This window comes from Amphiprion ocellaris, chromosome 2, assembly GCF_022539595.1.
Source record: "Amphiprion ocellaris isolate individual 3 ecotype Okinawa chromosome 2, ASM2253959v1, whole genome shotgun sequence".
Classification (NCBI taxonomy): Eukaryota; Metazoa; Chordata; class Actinopteri; family Pomacentridae; genus Amphiprion; species Amphiprion ocellaris.
In genome coordinates, this window is record NC_072767.1 from 25,224,005 (window position 1) to 25,244,177 (window position 20,173).

At 39.1% G+C, this 20,173-nt stretch overlaps 1 long non-coding RNA gene across 1 annotated transcript in view; it reads left to right on the forward strand.

The window, feature by feature from the left end:
* LOC118470954 (uncharacterized) overlaps positions 1-18,486 on the forward strand; it is a 31,280-nt gene extending 12,794 nt beyond the window's left edge. Inside the window, exon 3 of the long non-coding RNA XR_004848145.2 lies at positions 11,023-18,486. This is a non-coding gene — a long non-coding RNA (uncharacterized LOC118470954). The remainder of the gene's footprint in view (positions 1-11,022) is intronic.
* Positions 18,487-20,173: the final 1,687 nt, after the last annotated feature.

The window sequence follows — 20,173 nt, forward strand, 5'->3', positions numbered from 1 at the left end:
TTGCACATTTCAATATTTAAATGAAATAATGTTAATACACCTAGTTCATATTTAATTTAGTATTAAAGAGGCAAATATGCGTCACTTTACAATACGAAAAAATCCCACGTCATACAAACTCCACCTGTGCTATCCCAGATACTTATCCCTTTCCTCTTTTATGTCAAAACCCAAAGAATCCATTTCATGTCTTGAGGATTTGACCTTTTCTCTCAAGCATCCGTTAATATGAAAAAGAAAAAGAAAACAGTTCAGGGATGCAGGAAGGAAAAAAAATAAAGCATTACGTTGGAGACGAGCATACCCAAAAGGCGCAACAGAGGAGCAAAACTGGGAGAAGAGCCACCTTATTGTCTTAACTGTGTTTCGGCGGTTTCCGAAGTGAGCAGTCTCTCGGAGAGTAATCTCCTCACTCTGTCTGTGTGAGGCTGAAAACAGCACTAAATCATTCTCTAGCATGCAGGCATGGACAGAATGGCTGCCGCCATGCACAGAATGGAGGGATGGTTAGAATGGAGAGGCGGTGAGAGGGAAAGAAAATGTTGTTTTTCTCAGTTTTTGTCATCCTCCCTACTGATGAGACTCCTCCACCTCAAGCCTTCACCCAGAGGTTACAATAGCAGCGGTGTCATTTTTCGTCAAAGTAGTTTTTTTGGGGTCCAGTGTAACATTTCTTACTCATACACATAGATGATCCACTGTTATTCATGCACTATTATTCCTATTTTTTCCCCCATAAGTATGTGTACTTTATATTGTATTATTACCATTGCTGCTATTAAATCGTGGACTCCATAAATGGCTCTATTTCCTTTCTTTTGGGTGATTCGGCTGTTGGGGAGCTGAACCTGTGCCTCTTCTCTTACAGGGCATATTATGAACTGCCTTGGTGGTGCGCTCTCCCAGTAAAAAATGTCAATTTTTCCACTCTGTAATACCACGTCCAGCTCTGTGAGCAGCACTTTCAAAATGAATACACCTCACAATAATGTCCTACAGAGGACAGAGCAAATTCAATTCAGTGTATTTCTGTTCATTTCATTTCAGGTTAACTCTTTTCATATCAACCCAATCCAGTTGCACTCAAATTCTCTCTTCTAGCTCCTCATGTCTTGCACTCACCTATTTTCAGTCTGCCTGAGTCATGCTGTCTCCTATCTATTTTTTAAAACATTTTCAACTCCCTTCAGTTCTGTCTTGAGCAATCACTTTCAGAGTCCTCCTCTCTCTTTCTCAGGTTTATGCATGTGCAACTAACCTTTATCTTTCTTTTTGTGCTTCAGTCACTGCCATCCTTCTTTCTGTGAGAGTTGTCATCTCCCCAGGAAAAGTACTCACACTGCCGTTGCATGACCCAACCTTTTTCACAATTACTAAAAGAAGCCATTCGACCATTTTAAAAGACGATGAGCATTTTGAGGTGTAAAGCGTTAGTTTAAGCGAAAAGGAAACTATCCAACTCCAAGTAATTGTTGAATTCCGATAGCAGTCCTCTTTAATAATTGGGCTTCCTCACATTTTACTTGTCTATCCAAATCATCGAGCCTCAGACAAAACACATCTGTCTCCAAATTTATCTGGTTTTGAACTCGTCTTAGAAAGAAATGCCAGCTTCTTCTTTCATCTTTGTTTTGATGGATGCACTAGGTGTCATCCATTTGAGATTAGTGGAGTCCTACTACTTCACACAACTCCATTGTCTTACAGATCGCTCAAATGATGCAAGGCTAGTCTTGGGAAGAAAGAAAGGAAAAAGGTGGAGGATGTTGTAAGCAAATATCCAGACATGCCACTGCTTTCTTCTTAACCCCCCTTTTTTTCCTCTCAAGTATGTCTGCCCTCTGCTTCCGTGGAAGAAGGTCTTTCAGGAGCAGCCGAGTCTGTCTAAGCTGGCTTTAAAAGCTGGAAGACTCTAGAAGCAGCATGGCTCTCTTTTTGGTGTCCATTTGTGTATATGGAGGCGGGGTTGGGAGGCTCAAGCCACAATGTGTCACAAGGTTTCATATTTCAAATACACGCATATGGGAAAATGACAGGCGAATGAGTCACTCCGTCATGTCATATTGATTCACAGCAGGACTCGGGGACAGACCGAGTAATTGTCAGTTTCATGCTCACGCAAAATAACCCGGCAAATGATGGACAGCAGTTTACAATGGTGAGGGGGAACGCGCACTCGGTTGGGGAACGACCATGAAAACCTAATGGACAAGTGTCGAAAATGGTAACATTTGTGTCTGCACAAAGAACTCCATGAAACAACAGAGTGCTCCTCTATCAAAGACTCCCCCCCTCCCTCCTCTCCCTCCCCAACCAGAGGACTGAAGATTAGAGTGAGAGCTTTTATTGGGTACGAAGCCACAGCAGTTTCAAAATGGATGGATGGATGAAAGATTGATGGGAATGAGGAGGCTGAGATGGAAAAAATTAAAACAGAGGAAGAAGATGGTGGGCAGACAAGAATTCACAGAGAGTGGGAAGCAACAAGAAAGGGGAAAGAGATAGAGAAATTTCAAAGTGAGCATTAGGGAATAATCCATCAGAGAGGGCCAAAAAGTGGAGAGATTCTGTAGAACTGGTAAATAAAGAAGTGGGGGTGAGGGCCAATGGAGCGATGCTTCTAATGTCTTTATAAGGCCATAAAATACTGCACTTCCTGGCCTCTGTCTAATTGCTGCGAGGAATGGGATGGGGGGAGTCTCAACTCTACCTGCCTACTAAATGAGGCCCCTAAATCCTCAATGCTTGGCCTTGGGGCTTTCTTTTGGATTGCTATGCCAGCAACATGGACAGAGAGAGAGAACAAGGACTATGTTACAGTAGACTTTATTGCTCTTCTGCTTAATATTGAAGTTGGGAAAGGAAATATAGAGTAATGCAAAGAATGGCAAGAAGAATGAAGGAAAGGAGGAAAGATCCAAACACAGAGAGCTAAGAATAAGAATATAATGTACTTATGTGCTATTCCTAACAATGACCAATTTAAAATCCGGCTGAGAAAGAACACAGCAGCTGAGAGAGAGGATTTTATAGACTCAGCAGGAAAAGACTGTAGAAGTGGCTATGCTTCCCTAAGGAGCTGTATGCTGAACTCTTAAAAACGTGAAAAGTAACGTTTGCCATCATTGGAAACGAAAACATTTTCATTTCATAAACTGCTGGCCCCAACCTCTAACCTGCAGTAATGAACAGGGCCTTCAGAGGGAGGAGAAAAGCTCCATTTTTTTTCAAAGCAGTCTAGTAAAAGGTACAAACTCTCTCTAAACTATGACCTGGATAAGTGCAAATGTACAATACTTAAATGGTAGAGTCCTTAGTATTTCCTCAGTATTTTTAAGTAAGGCAGAATCAATTTAACAATAGTGACTGTGTGATGAAAAGTTTAAGAGCATAAATAATAAAAGATATGAAAGTAAAAAAAAAAAGAAGTCCTTGCCAAAAAAGAAGCCTTTAACTACATCCAGATATTTAATATTTAAAGTAACCACATGTTAACAAATGTAATGGATGCACCAGGGAGCAGAAAAGTAAGATTGAAAGTTTTACAGATAAAAAATAAAAATCTGTTGCTCAGCAGAATGAGATTACAACAAAATGCCATATGGTTACAAATTATGCATTTTTTGATTAGAGCCAGCTTGTCACAGATACATTGGTATTGGCAAATATATGTGCCATGTAGCTGATAACAAATGGCAAAAACTTTTTATCCAGAGCATTGTGCAGAAAATGATATTTGGGATGATTAAGAAATAGTGTTGTTGCATAGTTTATCCAGCAGAGCTGCTTCAACTCTATTTTTTACAATGCTGTCTGCAGCACATGTAGCAGAGTATGTAGCACAGCTAAGCAGACAGTTGTGTAGAGTCAATGTCTTGCAGTGAGTTGCTAAATAATGTGCAAAATTTATTGCTGGAAAGTTAATAACCAAGGACCCCATCATTGTCCCTTCTCAACATACTCTAATATATATGAATAAAAATAATACTGGCTAATATATCAGTATCAGTCAGGCACAGCTTTAAATCATTTGAATTTCATTTCTATATCATTAATCATCTACTATTATTCGTGTGATGTCATTGAAAAAAATGTAACTATGCTTTGACATCGTTGTGCACCACAAAGTTATCTTGTAGTTTCTCTTCCGTCCAGGTGCCCTATATGCTGTATATTTGAATTGAATGGTAATTTCAGGGATTGTGATTTTGTTTTTCAAAATATAAATCCAAGTCTTAATCTTTTGTCAATGACTTCTGAGTTTATGAGCCGCGCGCCTAACTTTTGCTTATTTTGATGACAAGGGGAACGAGGGTTGGGGCTTGTATTGTGACTAAACTTTGCCACGCTACAGGAGCTGTATAACAGTTGCCTTTTTTGTACTGGGTTTTATCAGTGGGTGAGAGAATGAAAAGGAGTCAAAGGCAGCCCCCTAAGCTTTTCATAATGCGTCCCGAGAGGAGACAAAGGCCCGCATTCACTGCTGGGTGTCGATAAGACCTATCATTAGTCTGCCATTGGAGGTATTACTGACACACACAAAAACACACGCACACACACACACACACACACACATATATGCAGTAGAGTGCAGTAGGGTATTTATTCCTGCACCCATTCTCTTTTTCCACATACACGCGCATAAATATTCCTATGCGTGCCAGAAGTGAAAGAGGCAGCCAGGCTCGACTTGAATCGAATAAAGGCAGAGGAGTGGACCCCCTGCTGTTTTCCCATCACAGCAGAATTCACTCAGCCTCGCAGAGCAGGGGCATCAGCACTCGGCTATACCTTGTCTATGCGTGCATGTGTGCTACTCTGTGTACGTCTGCAACTCTGAACAGCTGTTTAGCAGTTGATGATAAAGAATGCAAAGTACTATGAAAACAATACCTGTGTAGACTGAACCTCTAGTATTTATTTATAAGGATCATTTGGTTAAACTTAATGTAAAAATAAAATGATATCAAAGATAGGCCTGTTAAATACGCTAAAAACAAAACAGACATAATAGTTAAACTGATTACAAGTTTTTTTAGAATTGTTTTTAAAAATGTCACCGATACTGTAACAGCCAGCAATATTGTAATATTTTATTTCTTATATCCATAAAGTTGCAGCAAACATTGTCCAAATAACTGGTTGCTCTCACCCTGGTGTTAAGGCTATACTTCATTTCTCATAATGTCTTGGAAACCTATTTATTTCTCCTAAAAAAACGATATTGCTATATCTGTTTGTATTACAACAGCAAAGCAGTTTTGCGCCATAAACCAACCAAGCAGTCCGACAACATCCAGCCAAGTGCTTAAGAAGCCTGTGGAACCCGCCTGCCTTCTTGATGATAGAACTCCTTGTTTACAGTAGTAATGTCCCAGAATTAATATACTATTGACTTATCGATGATAAAATGCCACACATATTACATTTACTTAACTAGACAGGAGTAAATTTAGGTGCACAAGAAGAGTTAGGGCATCCTATTAGCATTTTCCTCTATGTGTGTGTTTGTGTGTCTGTCGACTCAGGGGAGGAAGACGGCAGTGCTGTCTAGGTTCTAAGTAGATGATGGACCGTGGCTCGTATTCCCATTCCCTCTCATTAGCTCAGCCCCCTGAGAATATATGAGGTTACTTACCTTCCCTTGCTCAGAGTTCCCGGCTAAACGCCAAGCGTCGGATCAGGGTCATTAGCCTCGCTACTTGGAACAAATGGCCTTCGATAGCATCTCGGCTAAAATAAAACAGAATCGTATTAACCCCTTGATCCTCGGAGGATAGCATATTGAAAAGATTAGGAAGAAAGCACTGGACAGAATAACCCAATTTTTTTCTATTATTAGCCCTTGTTTTAGTCTTAAATTATCTCTTATGTTTCTTTATTGTTTTTTGCAGCTGGAGATTTTCACAATTTTTTTTTTTTTTGGTCGGGGCCTTGGAATCTCATTGCACTCCAGCTAAACATCACAGCTGTTTGCCTGAAAAAAAAAACCACAGAGAGAGAAGTGGGCAGAGGATCAAAGCCCAGGGAGGATTTGTCTGGCAGATAGTCACTGGGGTCCTGCCTGTGTAGACACTCTCGCTCTCATTTTGTGTCTTTATCTCGCTCCCTGTGCACACCGCAAGGTTGCCCCCTCACTTTGCCAGCTTAAAAATTGTAGATCATGAGGAAAAAAAAACCCCAAAAAAGTCACAACAACCTCCTCCTTGCAACAATTGCCTCTTTAATACAGCACACGTGGGTGCACATGCACATGTTGTCAGTTGTTTCCTTTCATCTGAGTGCCTAGCGTTGCACGGGTTTTGATATTTATTCCCTCTTCTTTTGATATTGTAAATAATTGGCCAGCTTGATTTCGAAACCCTGCAGAGTTGTTATCAAAAGAAGCCTCTGCAGGTCCATTTAAAGTCTTGGATCATATACAAGCCTTAGCCCGCAAAAAGAGATAATCCAACAATAAACGATCTAAAATCAGGTTGTCTTTCGGTAAAAATAACCCAATGCAAGAACTGAATCTGTTTATTTCCATCTAAGGTCAGTGTGTTCACCAAAAAATGTTCTTTCCATAAGGTCTCTTCATGAGGTTTGTGGCATATTGGTAGGGGGGTGGCTCAAATGTCTGTTTTGAGCAGAAAGACACGCCCAGAGAATGGATATAATTAAGACTTGTGCCTTTTTTTTTTTAGTGAGTAAGGAGGGTGTTTGGGTAACTGCTCTGGGTGGTCTAGCTGTACATGTCTGTGCTAGTTTTATTACAAACAGACACAATATGGTAAGAACATAGACATAAACTGACAAAGCACAAAGATTAGCATATTTAGTGGGACGTAAATGTAGACGTGAAAAAACTAAAGTCATACCACTTGTTTCCTTCTCTAGTTCCCCTGTTGGTTATTTGGCACAATAGATTTTAAACCAAAAAAAAAAAAAAGATCAAGGCATTTGGCAGACATACCTGACATTCATAGATGTGCACTTAAAAATGATTCCTTTGCTTTATAAAGATCAACAGTGAAGCAGTACCTTCAGCATTTCATCATGCACCGAACTTTAGCCTTCATCCAAGCCTTTATTTAGGCATTGAATAGAGGCCAGATCATCCAAAAAAGTTACCGTATGTATTTTTTAGTGCACTTATGTAGCTCAAAGAACAAAACACCAACTAAACTGAAGGATTTCTCAGTCAAGAGCAGACATCTCTTATTCTGTCAAGTATCTTGAGCTTTGTTCTCTGCCAACGTAGCCATATATGGTACAGAATTGATCTGAAATTGCATTAGGGTTGTTCATTCAGAACATCTAACCTGGTTTATTGGTTAACCCTGTTGGATCTCTGTTGTATGTGTTATAGAGATTTTAAAAAAAAAAACAGGGTCACCAGAAGGTTTTAACATCTTATGACTGCTTTATGATTTCAAGTACATTGCATTGGAATCTGTCTTGTACACTGATGACTGATACACTATTGCCTGTTAAAGTTACTTTTTTTTGCCCCCACTGTTGCCAGTATTTGACACGTGAAGTACCCTGAGATGACTTTTCTTATGAATGTTAATGTTCTTGAATTGGAAAGTTGAATTACAGCACTGTGCAGTTTGATAGAACTCAAGCTAACTTACCACCCAATGATAAATTCTGAGGAAAAATTAGGATATATACAGGATTCTCAGCAGTGTAGTTTGTCTTATTTGCCACGAATCAGTCTCAAAGCGAAAACATGTATAATTGCCGCTATTCTGACACATTTGCAAACAACTTGTAATTTATACAAGGCTTCCTTTACTCAGTGGATTAAAGAACAACTGCAATGGCAGTCGATCCCACAACAAGGGCTTTTCAAGCAGTCAATCCTGATTAATGGCGTCTTCTCGTTAACACATAAACACCCCGTGTACTGTCAAACCCTCAAATGTCCATTAATTTGTGACTTTTTTCCTTTCGCATGAATAGGCTCATTTAGTCGCCAGAGACGGCAGATTTTTATTGCCACATTTTGTTTTGAAAACACATGGGTGGTCCTATTTTTTTTTTAATGCACTGAGAATATAAAGTGGTGGGCTTTAATGGTGGAGGTGCCCTCCCTGGTCTCAGTCAGTGTGCTTGCTGGAGCAGAGAGAAGGAGATGGGAGTAGGAGAGAGACAGAGAAAAAAAAAACAATGATGGAGAAACAGAGAGGTGGGAGAGAAATGACGAGGAAGTGGTTAAAAAAAAGAGCAGAGACTGTAGGAAGCAGCATACCATAGAAATGAGCAGTAACTGAAGGTTACATTAAACAGAAATAGTAAATTACACGTATATTCTGGCAGATGCAGGCAATTGAACAGGGGTGAACTTTTAGAAAGAAAAACGGAGGGGAGGTGGGAGGGAAGTTCTTAGGCGGCATAAAAGGTTTAATTTCTTCTTCGGCTGAAGTGAGCAGCTTTCCTGTGCTGCCCCGTTTCACTGTATTTAACATCAAAGTGAAGTATGAACAATTGAGGCAATTTTTCATCCGGCCAAGGTCAATCATTGTTCTTTCTCTGTGAATGTAGATCCGGCTGAGAAGAATTCAGAGGAGCCATATTTCACTGGCAAGTCAGTTTTAGCAAGCCACCTTTTAACAACCTTTGGGCATATATTTATTTTCCTATTGTTGTTTTTAGTGTGTTTTTATTTGTAACCGAGCTTTGTAGTGTAACTAATTACTTGGAATTTTCAGGTTCATTTATTACAGCTGTGGTGGATTTTTTTTTTCTTTTCATGCAAGCTGTGACTACACTGCTTTGATAAAACATGTAACTTGCTGCATATAAAAGCAGACTAATATGTGAATGACAGATTGCTACTGCACACAATAAAGTGTCAAAGTTGAATTTGGGGCTAAATTCTGTACACAAAGTTATAATATAGTGTGCTTAAACACAGCACTTAGACTTCCTGAAATCTTGCATTTGCCAAATCTAGCCATGGCAACTCAATTCGGTTTGTGCCATGGAACAAACAGTTCCTGAACCAAAGAAGATGGAAGTAAAAAGGAGGGACGTCTTACAACTACGCACAGCAGGGTGCCTAAAGGAATCATTAATACGGCTAAAGTGGCTTAAAAAAACGTTTATATGACTTCCAGAGGAACTTTGATGTGTGTATTGACCACAAACGAACCGGCAGCTTTCAGGGTACACAGTGTGACTCATTATTTGTCACAATGGGAGGCCAAATGGTGCTTGAATCAAAGAAAACATCAGGGGATGTGGAGAAGAAAAAAAACCCAACATGACTGGTAACGGAAAAACTTTGAGGTGATTAACTGTTAAACAACAAATATTATAAATCATAATATCATAATGATGATTTGGGTTTTTTTTTTATATTTATTGTCAGATTATTTTACAGTGGCAGAACACCTCACAATCAGAGTTGTTATAAATTTTCAAGCTTTCCCGATGCTCCAGTGTGGAGTTTCTTGTTCCATTAATTAGACTTAATCTCCATTTTGATTTGCCGAAGGTGCTGAAAGTAATTTCTGTGAAATCTAACACTTAAGCAGAATTATTATTAGGAACAGGAAGAGGTTATTCCGCTGCGTGCTTTTAAGCCGAAGTAGTCAGTTGGCAGAAAATTCATCCGCGACAATTTTGACACAGAACAACTGAACAATTTCAATACATCAACTTTTTTTTTCATTTTCTGACATTTTAAGAGCAAACAATTAGCCAAAAAACTAATATACATAATTTTTCACTGATGAAAATAGCAATTTGCTGCCAACATTTCTCTCTCTCTTTTTCCAGGCTTCTTATTTTCTCAAATAAGTCAAAGAAAAAAAAAAACCAATCGTTCGACATGTAGAGCCAGTCTTTCTATTTTCATCAGTCTGATACCCTCATATTTTTTGTCTACATCTTTTTGAAATTGATTAAATACATGTTTGCCACTTCATTAATTATGTTTCTATACTAAACACGATTTTTTAAAACACAGTTGATTCTGTAGAGGCTTAGCGAAATATTGGGAAGGCTACATTAGTCACCTCCCGCTGTGTCTCCAGGTTGTACTGATTTTTTTTCTCCTCTTTCCATCTGGTCAAGTTAAGGATTTACACTCAGAAATTCTTTTTGATAATTCATTCTGTCTTAGTTCACATCCCTCTCAGGCTCTTCATTCTCTGTGCATGTCAGACACCCGGCTCTATATAATACATAGTCACTGCCGTCATAATCCAGCACTTTCTTTATGGTGTATGGTGACCGCATAAAAGCACATCATTGACATAGCAGCTTTATTAAAAGAGACGTAAGGCACAATCAGCAGCATGTTTCATCCAAGTCTGATTTACAGACGGCAGAGCGTCGTCAAAGGCTGATTCTATATGACTGTGATCGCGGGGCTTTTTTACTTGAGGCATTTTTCTTTCTTTAAACCGCCTAGCGTATATGCAACTTATTATTTTTTTACTTTTCTTTTTTAAAGATGAATCATGTTAGTGTGCACACATTCTGGCTTTTTGTCATTGTTTCTCGAGACCACCCAGCGTGTTTATAGGAATAGGCTTGTGAGTGAGCTTGTTGTACGTATAAAATCATGTGAGTCCTTCAGAGGGGTGACTTATTACAGCTAATGCTGCCCACACATAAGTCAGTGTTGTTGAATAATTTAGGGACACATTTCACAACAGCGACATATATCTGGAAATGGAGCTTTATAGAAACCATTTAGTGTGAAAAGAGCATGTTGAATATAGTGTAATAAAGCATTGTGTCAGTTACAAGGATTTGTTTTATTTGTGTGTCTGTGTGTGTCTCTTTGAGTGTGTGCGCTTCTTTCCAGTTCATTCATTGAGACTTCACATCACTGTGTGTGTGTGTGTGTGTGTGTGTGTGTGTGTGTGTGTGTGTGTGTGTGTGTGTGTGTGTGTGTGTGTGTGTGTGTGTGTGTGTGTGTACTTTAGTGTATGTGTGTGTGTATGGCATTTTAATAACATGGTTTACCAAATAACACCTGAATTTATCCTGTGCTTTCTTCTCTGTTTGTTTTCTGCCCAGGTCCAGACACGAAGGAGGCACGCAAGCACATTTACACACTGAACACACACACACACACACACACACACACACACACACACACACACACACGCAGACACACACACACATTCAGTTCAACGGCACCTACAGTCTGTCTGCGGTCTACCACCACCCCACCACACACACACATGGCTGTTACGGTAAGAATCAGAGACCACCGAGTCAGGAGGATAATAACGGCATAAATGTGAGAAAACAAACTCATTATCCACTGCTGTTTTCTTCCTCGAGTCATTATAGACAAATTGACAGCTTCTATTCCTAAATGTTTAAACTTCAGTTGCTTTAAAAAAAAAAAAAAATTCACCTCAATAACAACACAAGATTTTTCTTCTATTTAAAATGTTAAGGGAAGATTTTTTTTGAAAAATTTAAATTACTGCTGAACGGTTTTATGTGTGAAGTAATCGTGTGTCTTCTGTCATTTGTAATGTGTCCATGTGTGCACGCTGTCTTTTTTTTTCTGTTACCGTCTTTCAATCCACAAGTTTAACAGCCGTACCACATATCCCACAACCCCCCTCATATCCAACCTTCCTAACCCGCCCAGTGCCCCTCCCAGGCTTCCCAGCATCCTGCTTTGCGCAACCTCCAAAAAAACCATGCGTGCTGAAATTACAGTGTGTGCAGCGGCATTGTGGGAAACCCTTCCCTCCTGCTCACTCACTGGATTTGCCCTCCTTATTTTCTCCTCACTCTGCTACTGTTTTGGATAGATTTGGGCAAGGTTTGTTTTAATTTTCATTAAACTGTCAAACGGTGATAATTTGCAACTAAATTGACAAAAGTTCAGAGGAAGGTTAACAAGGTATGAACACAGTTCTAAATAAGATTTGCCTCTTCGTATTGATTAATTTTTATATTTGCTGGCCTTGTATAATTACAGTTAGGATGATGGTCTGATCAGTTTTGATATCTAAAGTAAAATACTGTGTTTGTGATTTATAACATTTTATAAATACAACTCATTACAACTAATTAGTTAACCTTTATCTTCTGTTCAGTATTTTGAGTTATCACACTGAGACTTTAAAAAAAAAACTGTGCTACAGTACATAGAAAGTAGAAACCAAACTATTTCAGTGTTGGATTCATAGATTTAAATGTAACCATGCGGATCCAATTTAACAGAAAAAAAGACATCCGAATTGGTGATAGAAAGTACAGTCTTGCTTTTAATGAAGCTACTTAAATGAGAAAGAAGCAGCACAGAGCTCTTGGCTTCTAGCTTCAGGTTAACTGACGGCACCGCCCTTGCAGCGACCATGTTACTAACCAGCTGTAATGATACACTCCATCAGTTCGGCTTTGCCTGCGTGGGCTATTGGTTAACAGACGGCCGAGGTGCAGCCTGTGTGTGTGTGTGTGTGTGTGTATCTATGTGTGTGTATGTACGGCAGCTATTAAAGCACTTGAGAGTCAGAGAGGAAAGGACTCTGCAAATGGATGTGTCTATTGATGTTCCCATTTAGCAGCACACTGTAAACGATAGGGCAATGATTGGGTTTAAGACGGAAGGAGGTGGAGGAGTGGAGAGCAGTTTGGCTGGGTGATGATAATGACAAGGAAGGTTATTATTTGGCGCCCCATGGAGTCTCTCTCTGCGCTTTGTGTCTGTGTGACGGAGAGGGACAGAGAGTGGAGAGAGCCACTCTACCTCCATACCTCTCGCCCCTCTTGCCTATTGGCTATTATTCACTTCTCGCTTTTTCTCCCCCGTCCACTCTTGATGGCATTACTTGCTGCTGCTAGTCTACATCCAATTGTGGCTTTTTCTTTTCTCCACATCTGGCTCTATTTCTGTTTTCTCAATGGCCTTCTCCTTTTTTTTTTTAAATGCATAGTGGAGCTGTCTTTTGTGACGGTAAAAAAAAAAAAAAAGCAGAAAAAAACAGAATAATGCAGAAGAGGCAGCAAAGTAGTTTCTTGTTATAAAATTTTTAGGATAGCAGGTTGCACTTGAAATATTAATGTACTCACCACTAGATTTTTTTTCCCCAGCTGTGTGTGTGTGTGTGTGTGTGTGTGTGTGTGTGTGTGTGTGTGTGTGTGTGTGTGTGTGTGTGTGTGTGTGTGTGTGCTGTCAGTTCCAATCACTGTGTGTGTGATGAATATTAATATAGTCAGCCTGCCTGCAGGTTTGGCAGGAGACCACCTCCAGCTGGACTCAGACCCCTACTCAAGTGTGTTTGTGTGTGTTTTGTGAGCATGGTTGTATAAGTCAGCTTGTATCTGTCAGTGCTGTGACAACCTCAGGAGGAAATATTTCAAAAAATATATACAACTTGACACACAAATCACTGAAATCACATAGAAGGATGCATCAAGTTTAAGCAACAATAGGATTTTAACTTTTTGGTCTTTTTATTTTAAATTTAAAAACAACCTATGCTGCTAAAAACATGTTAAAATTAGATTTAAGTGCATGTTAGAATTAGGTATTAATAGTTTTTATAAGAGCAAGTCCATGTTTCAGTCTACCTTCCCCCACTTTGTTTGTCACAATTACTTTAATCAACCCAATTCTTTCCAGTCGAGCTTGTCAGGGCTTGTGTGTGTGTTTCCCTGTTGATGGCACATTGTTTGTCAGAAGATTAATGCTGTTGAAATTATTTGCAAATCTCTTGTCAGCGTTGTAAAAATCAATCTGTCATTCTCCGTGTGTGCATGTGTCTCTAATCGCAGGGCAGCATATAAACCGGGAGACGCCATTCCAGCTGTGAGGAGACGGAAGAAGTCAACATGTACACCTCACACACACACACACACACACACACACACACACACACACACACACACACACACACTCTCTCAAAATGCACACAGAGCCGGAGGCGCGTGAGCAGGTGAGCATTAAGTTAGGCAGCTAAACAGATCACGTCGCAGTATGATATCTGCAGACAGGCAGACAGAGGAGGCTGGTCTGTACCTGCAGGCAGAGAGCAACAACTCACAGCACCCTCGCCAGGAATTTCCTCCCCCTCCTGAGAAAGAGCGAGAGGTAGAGGGGGAGGAAGAGTGACGGCGAGAGGCAGGCGTATACTTGGGTTGCCACTATTTTACGTTTGAAGTAGTTTTAGCTAGTTTAAACACCAAACACACTCGAAATTGCTTTTGTGTCACAACATATTTAAACAGTTGGATGCACCTCTAAAACAGTTTTTATCACTAAAATAGAGTTAAAATCTACCCAGAATTCTTATATGTGAAGTTCCTCCCATATGAAATGCATGACTTTTTTTAAGAATTTAAAATATAGCAGACATTAAGTGATATTAAAAGTCACTAATACCCATCATCAGTGTTTTCACATTTATCCGTAGCCCATTAAAGCAAATTTAGGAATTAAAAAAAGAGATAGCTTTTGTAATTTTCTGCTTAGTATTTCCAAGTTATCTTTAGATATGTCTGTTTTTCACATTTCATTTTCAAAACTAATTTGTGATAAAAAAAAAAACAAAACCATTGTCCTCCTTGATGTTTTTTTTCTTTTCATCTGGTTTTTTCCAAGCAAAAGCTCACTTTTGCATGCCTAAATTTAGCCTTATTATGACATAATAAAAACAACCTTTATTTAGGATATGAGGAGGAGAAGGGCGGAGTGGAAAAAAGGCACAAATCCTATATAGACAAAAAAACCTGCTCCATCTTATGTTTGGCCACATTTTGCATGAACGTTCTTCCTTACCCTCATCAGATGAATAGATATGAATAGATATCGTTTGACACAAAAATGAAGAGAGGAGCGCATTCACACGCTACTGTGATATCACATACTGACGGAACTTTTGTTATTTTGGAGAAATTCAGTCACCTCATGCATGATTTGTCATTCTGATATTACTAATCTGTTTTGACAGGGTCCACGGTTCTGAATGTGAAACACTGACAGTATCTGTTACACAAACTTGTTCCACCATTTCCTATTGTCAGCGCTCCTTAAAGCAATTTTGTAACTGCACCTCATTTCACACATCTGCTCAGCAAATGTGTCCTTAATCTGTGGCATCCTGTATCACATTTACAGTAATTCCCCATCGGGAGATGCCCTTTACAGTTTCGGTGTCTCACTGTTAGCCGCTGTGCAGCTTCACCGAACAAACTGTGGGTTTTGTCGGTGCAGAAGAGAACCTCAACAGTAGTCATTAAATAAGACATAAGTTCATTTCTACTACACAAGTTTTTCCAACAATTCATCACCCTGTAAGCCACAAACTGCCTTTTTTGCTCTTTAATCTACCATCGTCCTCATTAAGCAGATCATCCTTGTTCTGTGATCAGCATTATTTCCCAGCTAAGGTTTTTATGATCTTTTTCAAAGCTCTTCATATTTAGCCTGGGAAAAAAAAAAAAAAGCCTCATGGAATTTTTACAAGTCTCAAGCCCTCCCCACCACATCCACTTATCTAAAAATGATTCAGTGGTTAAATGTCATAGCTGTCCGTGCCATTTAGGCCAGCATGTTTGAAGGAAGGACACCCTTGCCTGCCCTCCCCCTCCTCCCCCATCTGTCTCTTCTTATTCCTCTCTCTCCTTCCTGTCTCCCCTCAGCTTCCTCATCCTCCAACACTCCCCCCCCGCCCACGCCTCCCTACCTCACACAGCCCAGACTGGTTTGAGGGCTGATGTGCAGACCTTGTCATTCAGATTAGGGTCACATTGTCAGCTCAGGGCTCTTCTCTCTCTAGTTGCGTGTACCGGATCTTTCTTCCTACTGTCACCCTCATCCTGCGGCCAGAGAAGACCTTATAAATCTACATTCCTTCTCATCCACTTCTGTCAATTCCAACACTGTCACTCAAATCACTGTTGGGGAGAGTGAAGAGAGACCGAGTTAGCGCTGTCCCTTGGAGCAAGGACTGTGCTTTTTGGTCCAGGCTCGGGTGATGTGTCATCAGTTAGCAAACTGTTTTCTGATTTTATTATTGCAAGAGCTGCTGCTACTGTGTCATGTCATCATTTGTATCTCAGTTAATGCATTCTTCTGAAAAGCTTGTAATTCTTACAAAAAAAGGACACACATTCATATCTGTATCTATAAATAGCTTTTGTTCTCTTAAAGACAAAGAAGCGGCAGATTCTCCTTTAAAATTCTGCACAAATGTTAACACTTATTGTGTCGCTGCTTAATAGTACAGACAGTCATGCTGTTATTTTTAACTATGTTTTCTACGCTAAAGGAGTATTTGGCAAGAGATGAGATATCCACCACATCATCTTAGTCACACCGTATCCTGCCATGGAAAAGTGTCCAAACACCATATTTATCATCCGACCACATCTTGACTCACTGCCACAGTTGCTGTCACGTCACATCTAATTGCTGCAGCAGCTTTGTGGCATTTGATTTTTGTGCTTGTCACATATGCTGCACTTTTTTTTTCTCAAGAAGAGCAATGATTCAGCACTGTGTAATAAGACCTTTCATACAAGATGGTGGACAGTTTCTTTACTGGTATTTGTGCAAGAGGAAGACAAAAAAAAAAAACAGCCCAGTCTAGCCACCATGCCACATCATAACGAAACAACAGACGCTATTGATCAGGGTGAGTCGACAGTTTCATACCCATTGTTTTCCTCATCCTCCACCTTGTATGAAGCCATTGAGGCATGCTGGTGTCTCTCTAGAGGCCGTGCCGCTGCGCTTCAATACAGCATATGACAACTGGCTGCTGCAGCCTCCACCCAGGTGCTGTTTACTCAAAACCCACTATGAGTCAGGAGTTTCAAGTTGACTTCCCCCATCTAACTGCTGCTTGCAATGAAATAAAATGCATTCCCTTACACTGACACTTCCTTTGGTATAATAATCATCGTGTGTCATAGAAGGTAATAGTGCAAACAGCACTTCATTGCATTGCTAAGATTTAAGAAGTGGCGAGCAAAGTCAGATCTGCTTCTTTTTTTATAGTCGCTGTGGTGAAATGACAGGAGGAAGGAACTTGCTGAATAAAAAAACAACATTGATGGTTTTTGATAAAAATATTACTGCAAGCAGTTTAGTAAGTATTTCCATAATTCCATTTGACGTATTTTAGCATGCTTGATCCCTGAAATGACTCGTATTTTGTGCCTTTTCTAAAGTACATAACGTGAACAGGTACCACAAGATCCAAGGAATGTGGGAGAAAGCAGGTTTTTGATGACTGAACCGTTAGAAATGTTCTGTTCTTGTTCAAACAAAGCTCATTATGTTTCATTATTTAAATGCTGTAAATTTGTAACTGGAATTAGCACAAACAATATAAATGGATATTCAGTTTAGACATTTGCAGTTATCTGATAAAGCCTAATTAGAAGAGATGGTATCATCGAAGTTTAGTAAAACACTCATGACCTTTTCAGTGTCCTTCCTGAGAATGAAAGAGAGATTTAGTGAGAGAGTGTGAGAGTTAGAAACCTCTCTGCCCACAGAGAAGACAAGCTCCCTCTGCATCTCTAAGCAGACTGTCATCCCTGGTCACCATCAGGTCTGTGTTTGCCCCAGTGAACATTCAACGCTGTCGGTGAGTTTGAGCTAAATTGAAAAAACCATCGACCGTTGACTGTACCCTGTGGCCAGCCTTTGTCACTCGGTGTTTCAAAAAAGAAGTAAAAAGGAGTCAAAAACATGCAGAAACCTGCGCACAGGCACGGCCGATGACTCCTTGAAAAAAATCGCACGAAGAGCACTGCGTCCCTTCTGCATAAATACGCAAAATACTTCCAGCTTCGAAACCACAGCAAAGGTCACAATCAACATTCATTGCTGTCGGTGGGTTTAACTGTGTGGAAGAGCTCACTGAACGATGAATGCAACTGTGTCCCAGATTTCATCCAACCGTCACAAGGAATAGTGTCACGATATGCTGATGATGGCATTATTTATTTCTCTGCCTCTCTCCATCTCTTGCATTCCCTCAACAACAGCCGCACATTCACGCTGTGAACTCACAGGCAGTTCAGATTGCATCTCAATCACACTTGGTTGCAGCAGAGGGCTCTAAGTTTGCTATAGGAGCAAAGGAAAAATGAGAAAATGCAACAAGATAGCTGGAAAAATGACCTTTGAAGAAAAATACACTCCTGTATTTAGTGTTTTATAAATGATTTAGTTGTTGTAAATATTGCATTAGAAAAATAAATATGAGTGTGCTGAATATGAATATTCAGTATCATTATAGAAGTGATCTTTTGACGATAAAAATGACTTGGCCAGTAAAGCATCATTTTATCAGCCAGATGTATTTCAAATGGTTCATGTGTTATTTTTGAAGAAGTTGTTTGTAATTTGTGAAATAAATTTTGTACCTGCTTCTTATTCTTTTCAACAAACCATTAAAGAACCACAAGGTTATGTAACTGCACTGTGTATTCATGACTGTTGTAATAATGTATATTCTTTCTTTGCTGTATTTTATCAAATAAATTTTCACCACTGCAGTACTGGAAGTCTTTCTTGTTAGTCTTTACTTTGGTTAGAGGATGTGAAAGTGATGAGTTTCGATGTAAAGCAGTTAAAGCCCCCTTTTAACCAGTCCTGAAAGTAAAACCTATTTACAGTAGATTAATATTACAGATCAAAGCATGGCACCCCTGCTGTAATTCATATTTAATTGTAGTTAACATTTATGTGTTGCTATTAAGTCATTTGCTACTTTTGTAAACAGCTCTTATCTTTCATTTTTACTTTTGAATCATACGGTAAGGAACACAATATGAATATTACATGTTTTATAATTTTATCTGCTACTTAAAAATATACAATGGCAATGTTTTAACTTTTGCTTAGTGGGTGATAAATATACTATCAATTATCACATTTAAATTATGTCGTGCAAGTGGTGCAGTATATCTTACTATATGCTACATATAGCAGCATGCCAGAAAAAGTAATATGAATCAATAATTCAAAAATTGAGTTTCAGAGCACATTTTCTACAATTACAATAGCTTTATGATATAAATGTGCACGAACAGAGCCCCAACAAACTGAGTAGGCAGCAATCTCAAAATAAAAGCAACTTGCAAGACATGGTAACAACCTCTAAATATTTATTACATGTCTGTTTCACTCTCAATCTGAATGGAATTCACTTCGGCTGTAGTTTATACTGGGGTGTTGTGTAAAGACAATATTTCTGTATCATTTCATGTTGATGTAATTTTTTTTATTTTAAAATACTTTTATTTCTTTGTGTATGTCATTTGTATGTCATTTGTAACTCACTTTCTACTGCGTGAAAACAAAAAAGCTTAAAATTTTCAAATTTTGTTCTATTATATATCTAAAAGTGTATCTTATACCATTCTATTTACCATCTTAAGCATTTTTCTGTTCTAACTTCATAATTATTTTTTATTCATTTTCACAGACACACACACACACACCACACACACACATATATATAAATTAAACCTAAAGCACTCAATGCATGCAATTTCTTTACTGGAAAGCAATTACAGCTACATTTCTTGTATGAAAGTCAGCATAAAAAAATTCCTTTATATTACAATGGTATGATTTGGTTCAGTTCTTGATTGGTAAAAGTACGCTCATAAAACATCTTCATATAAATGACTTCAATTCTGCTGGGTGTGTCAAAAGTCCTTTTCAGAAGACTGTTTCGCTACCCTGTCAGGAAAGCACCTGATTAGTACTTCAATAAAAGAGGGCTGATTCTGTGCTAAAACCACTTCTTGACCAGCAAAGATAAAGAAAAGTACTCGTACAACTGGAAGTCCCCTCTTAACATGGTCGTTAGTTTCATTTATGTGCCACATGGACCATAACTAATTCTAAGCGTTACACATAGACTAACAATATAGTATTCTATTGAATATTTTTAGATATATACCTCTGTTTTATGATACTGCACAATACTTACTCTGCACATTTACTCACACACTCTGCAAGAGACTAAACTGTGAAATGTGTGCTTGAGAAAGTAATTACTCAGAGGAGATAGGCAACCTCTCAGTCATCCTCAGAAAATTCAATGTGAGAGTTAGGTCACAGTGTTCAGGACTGACATTAGACCCAGAGAGGACCTTCCTGATGCTTGGAAGAAAATATTACTTAACTAGCACTGTAGTGTGGACTGCAGATGAAACTGAATGAGTCCTGATAACA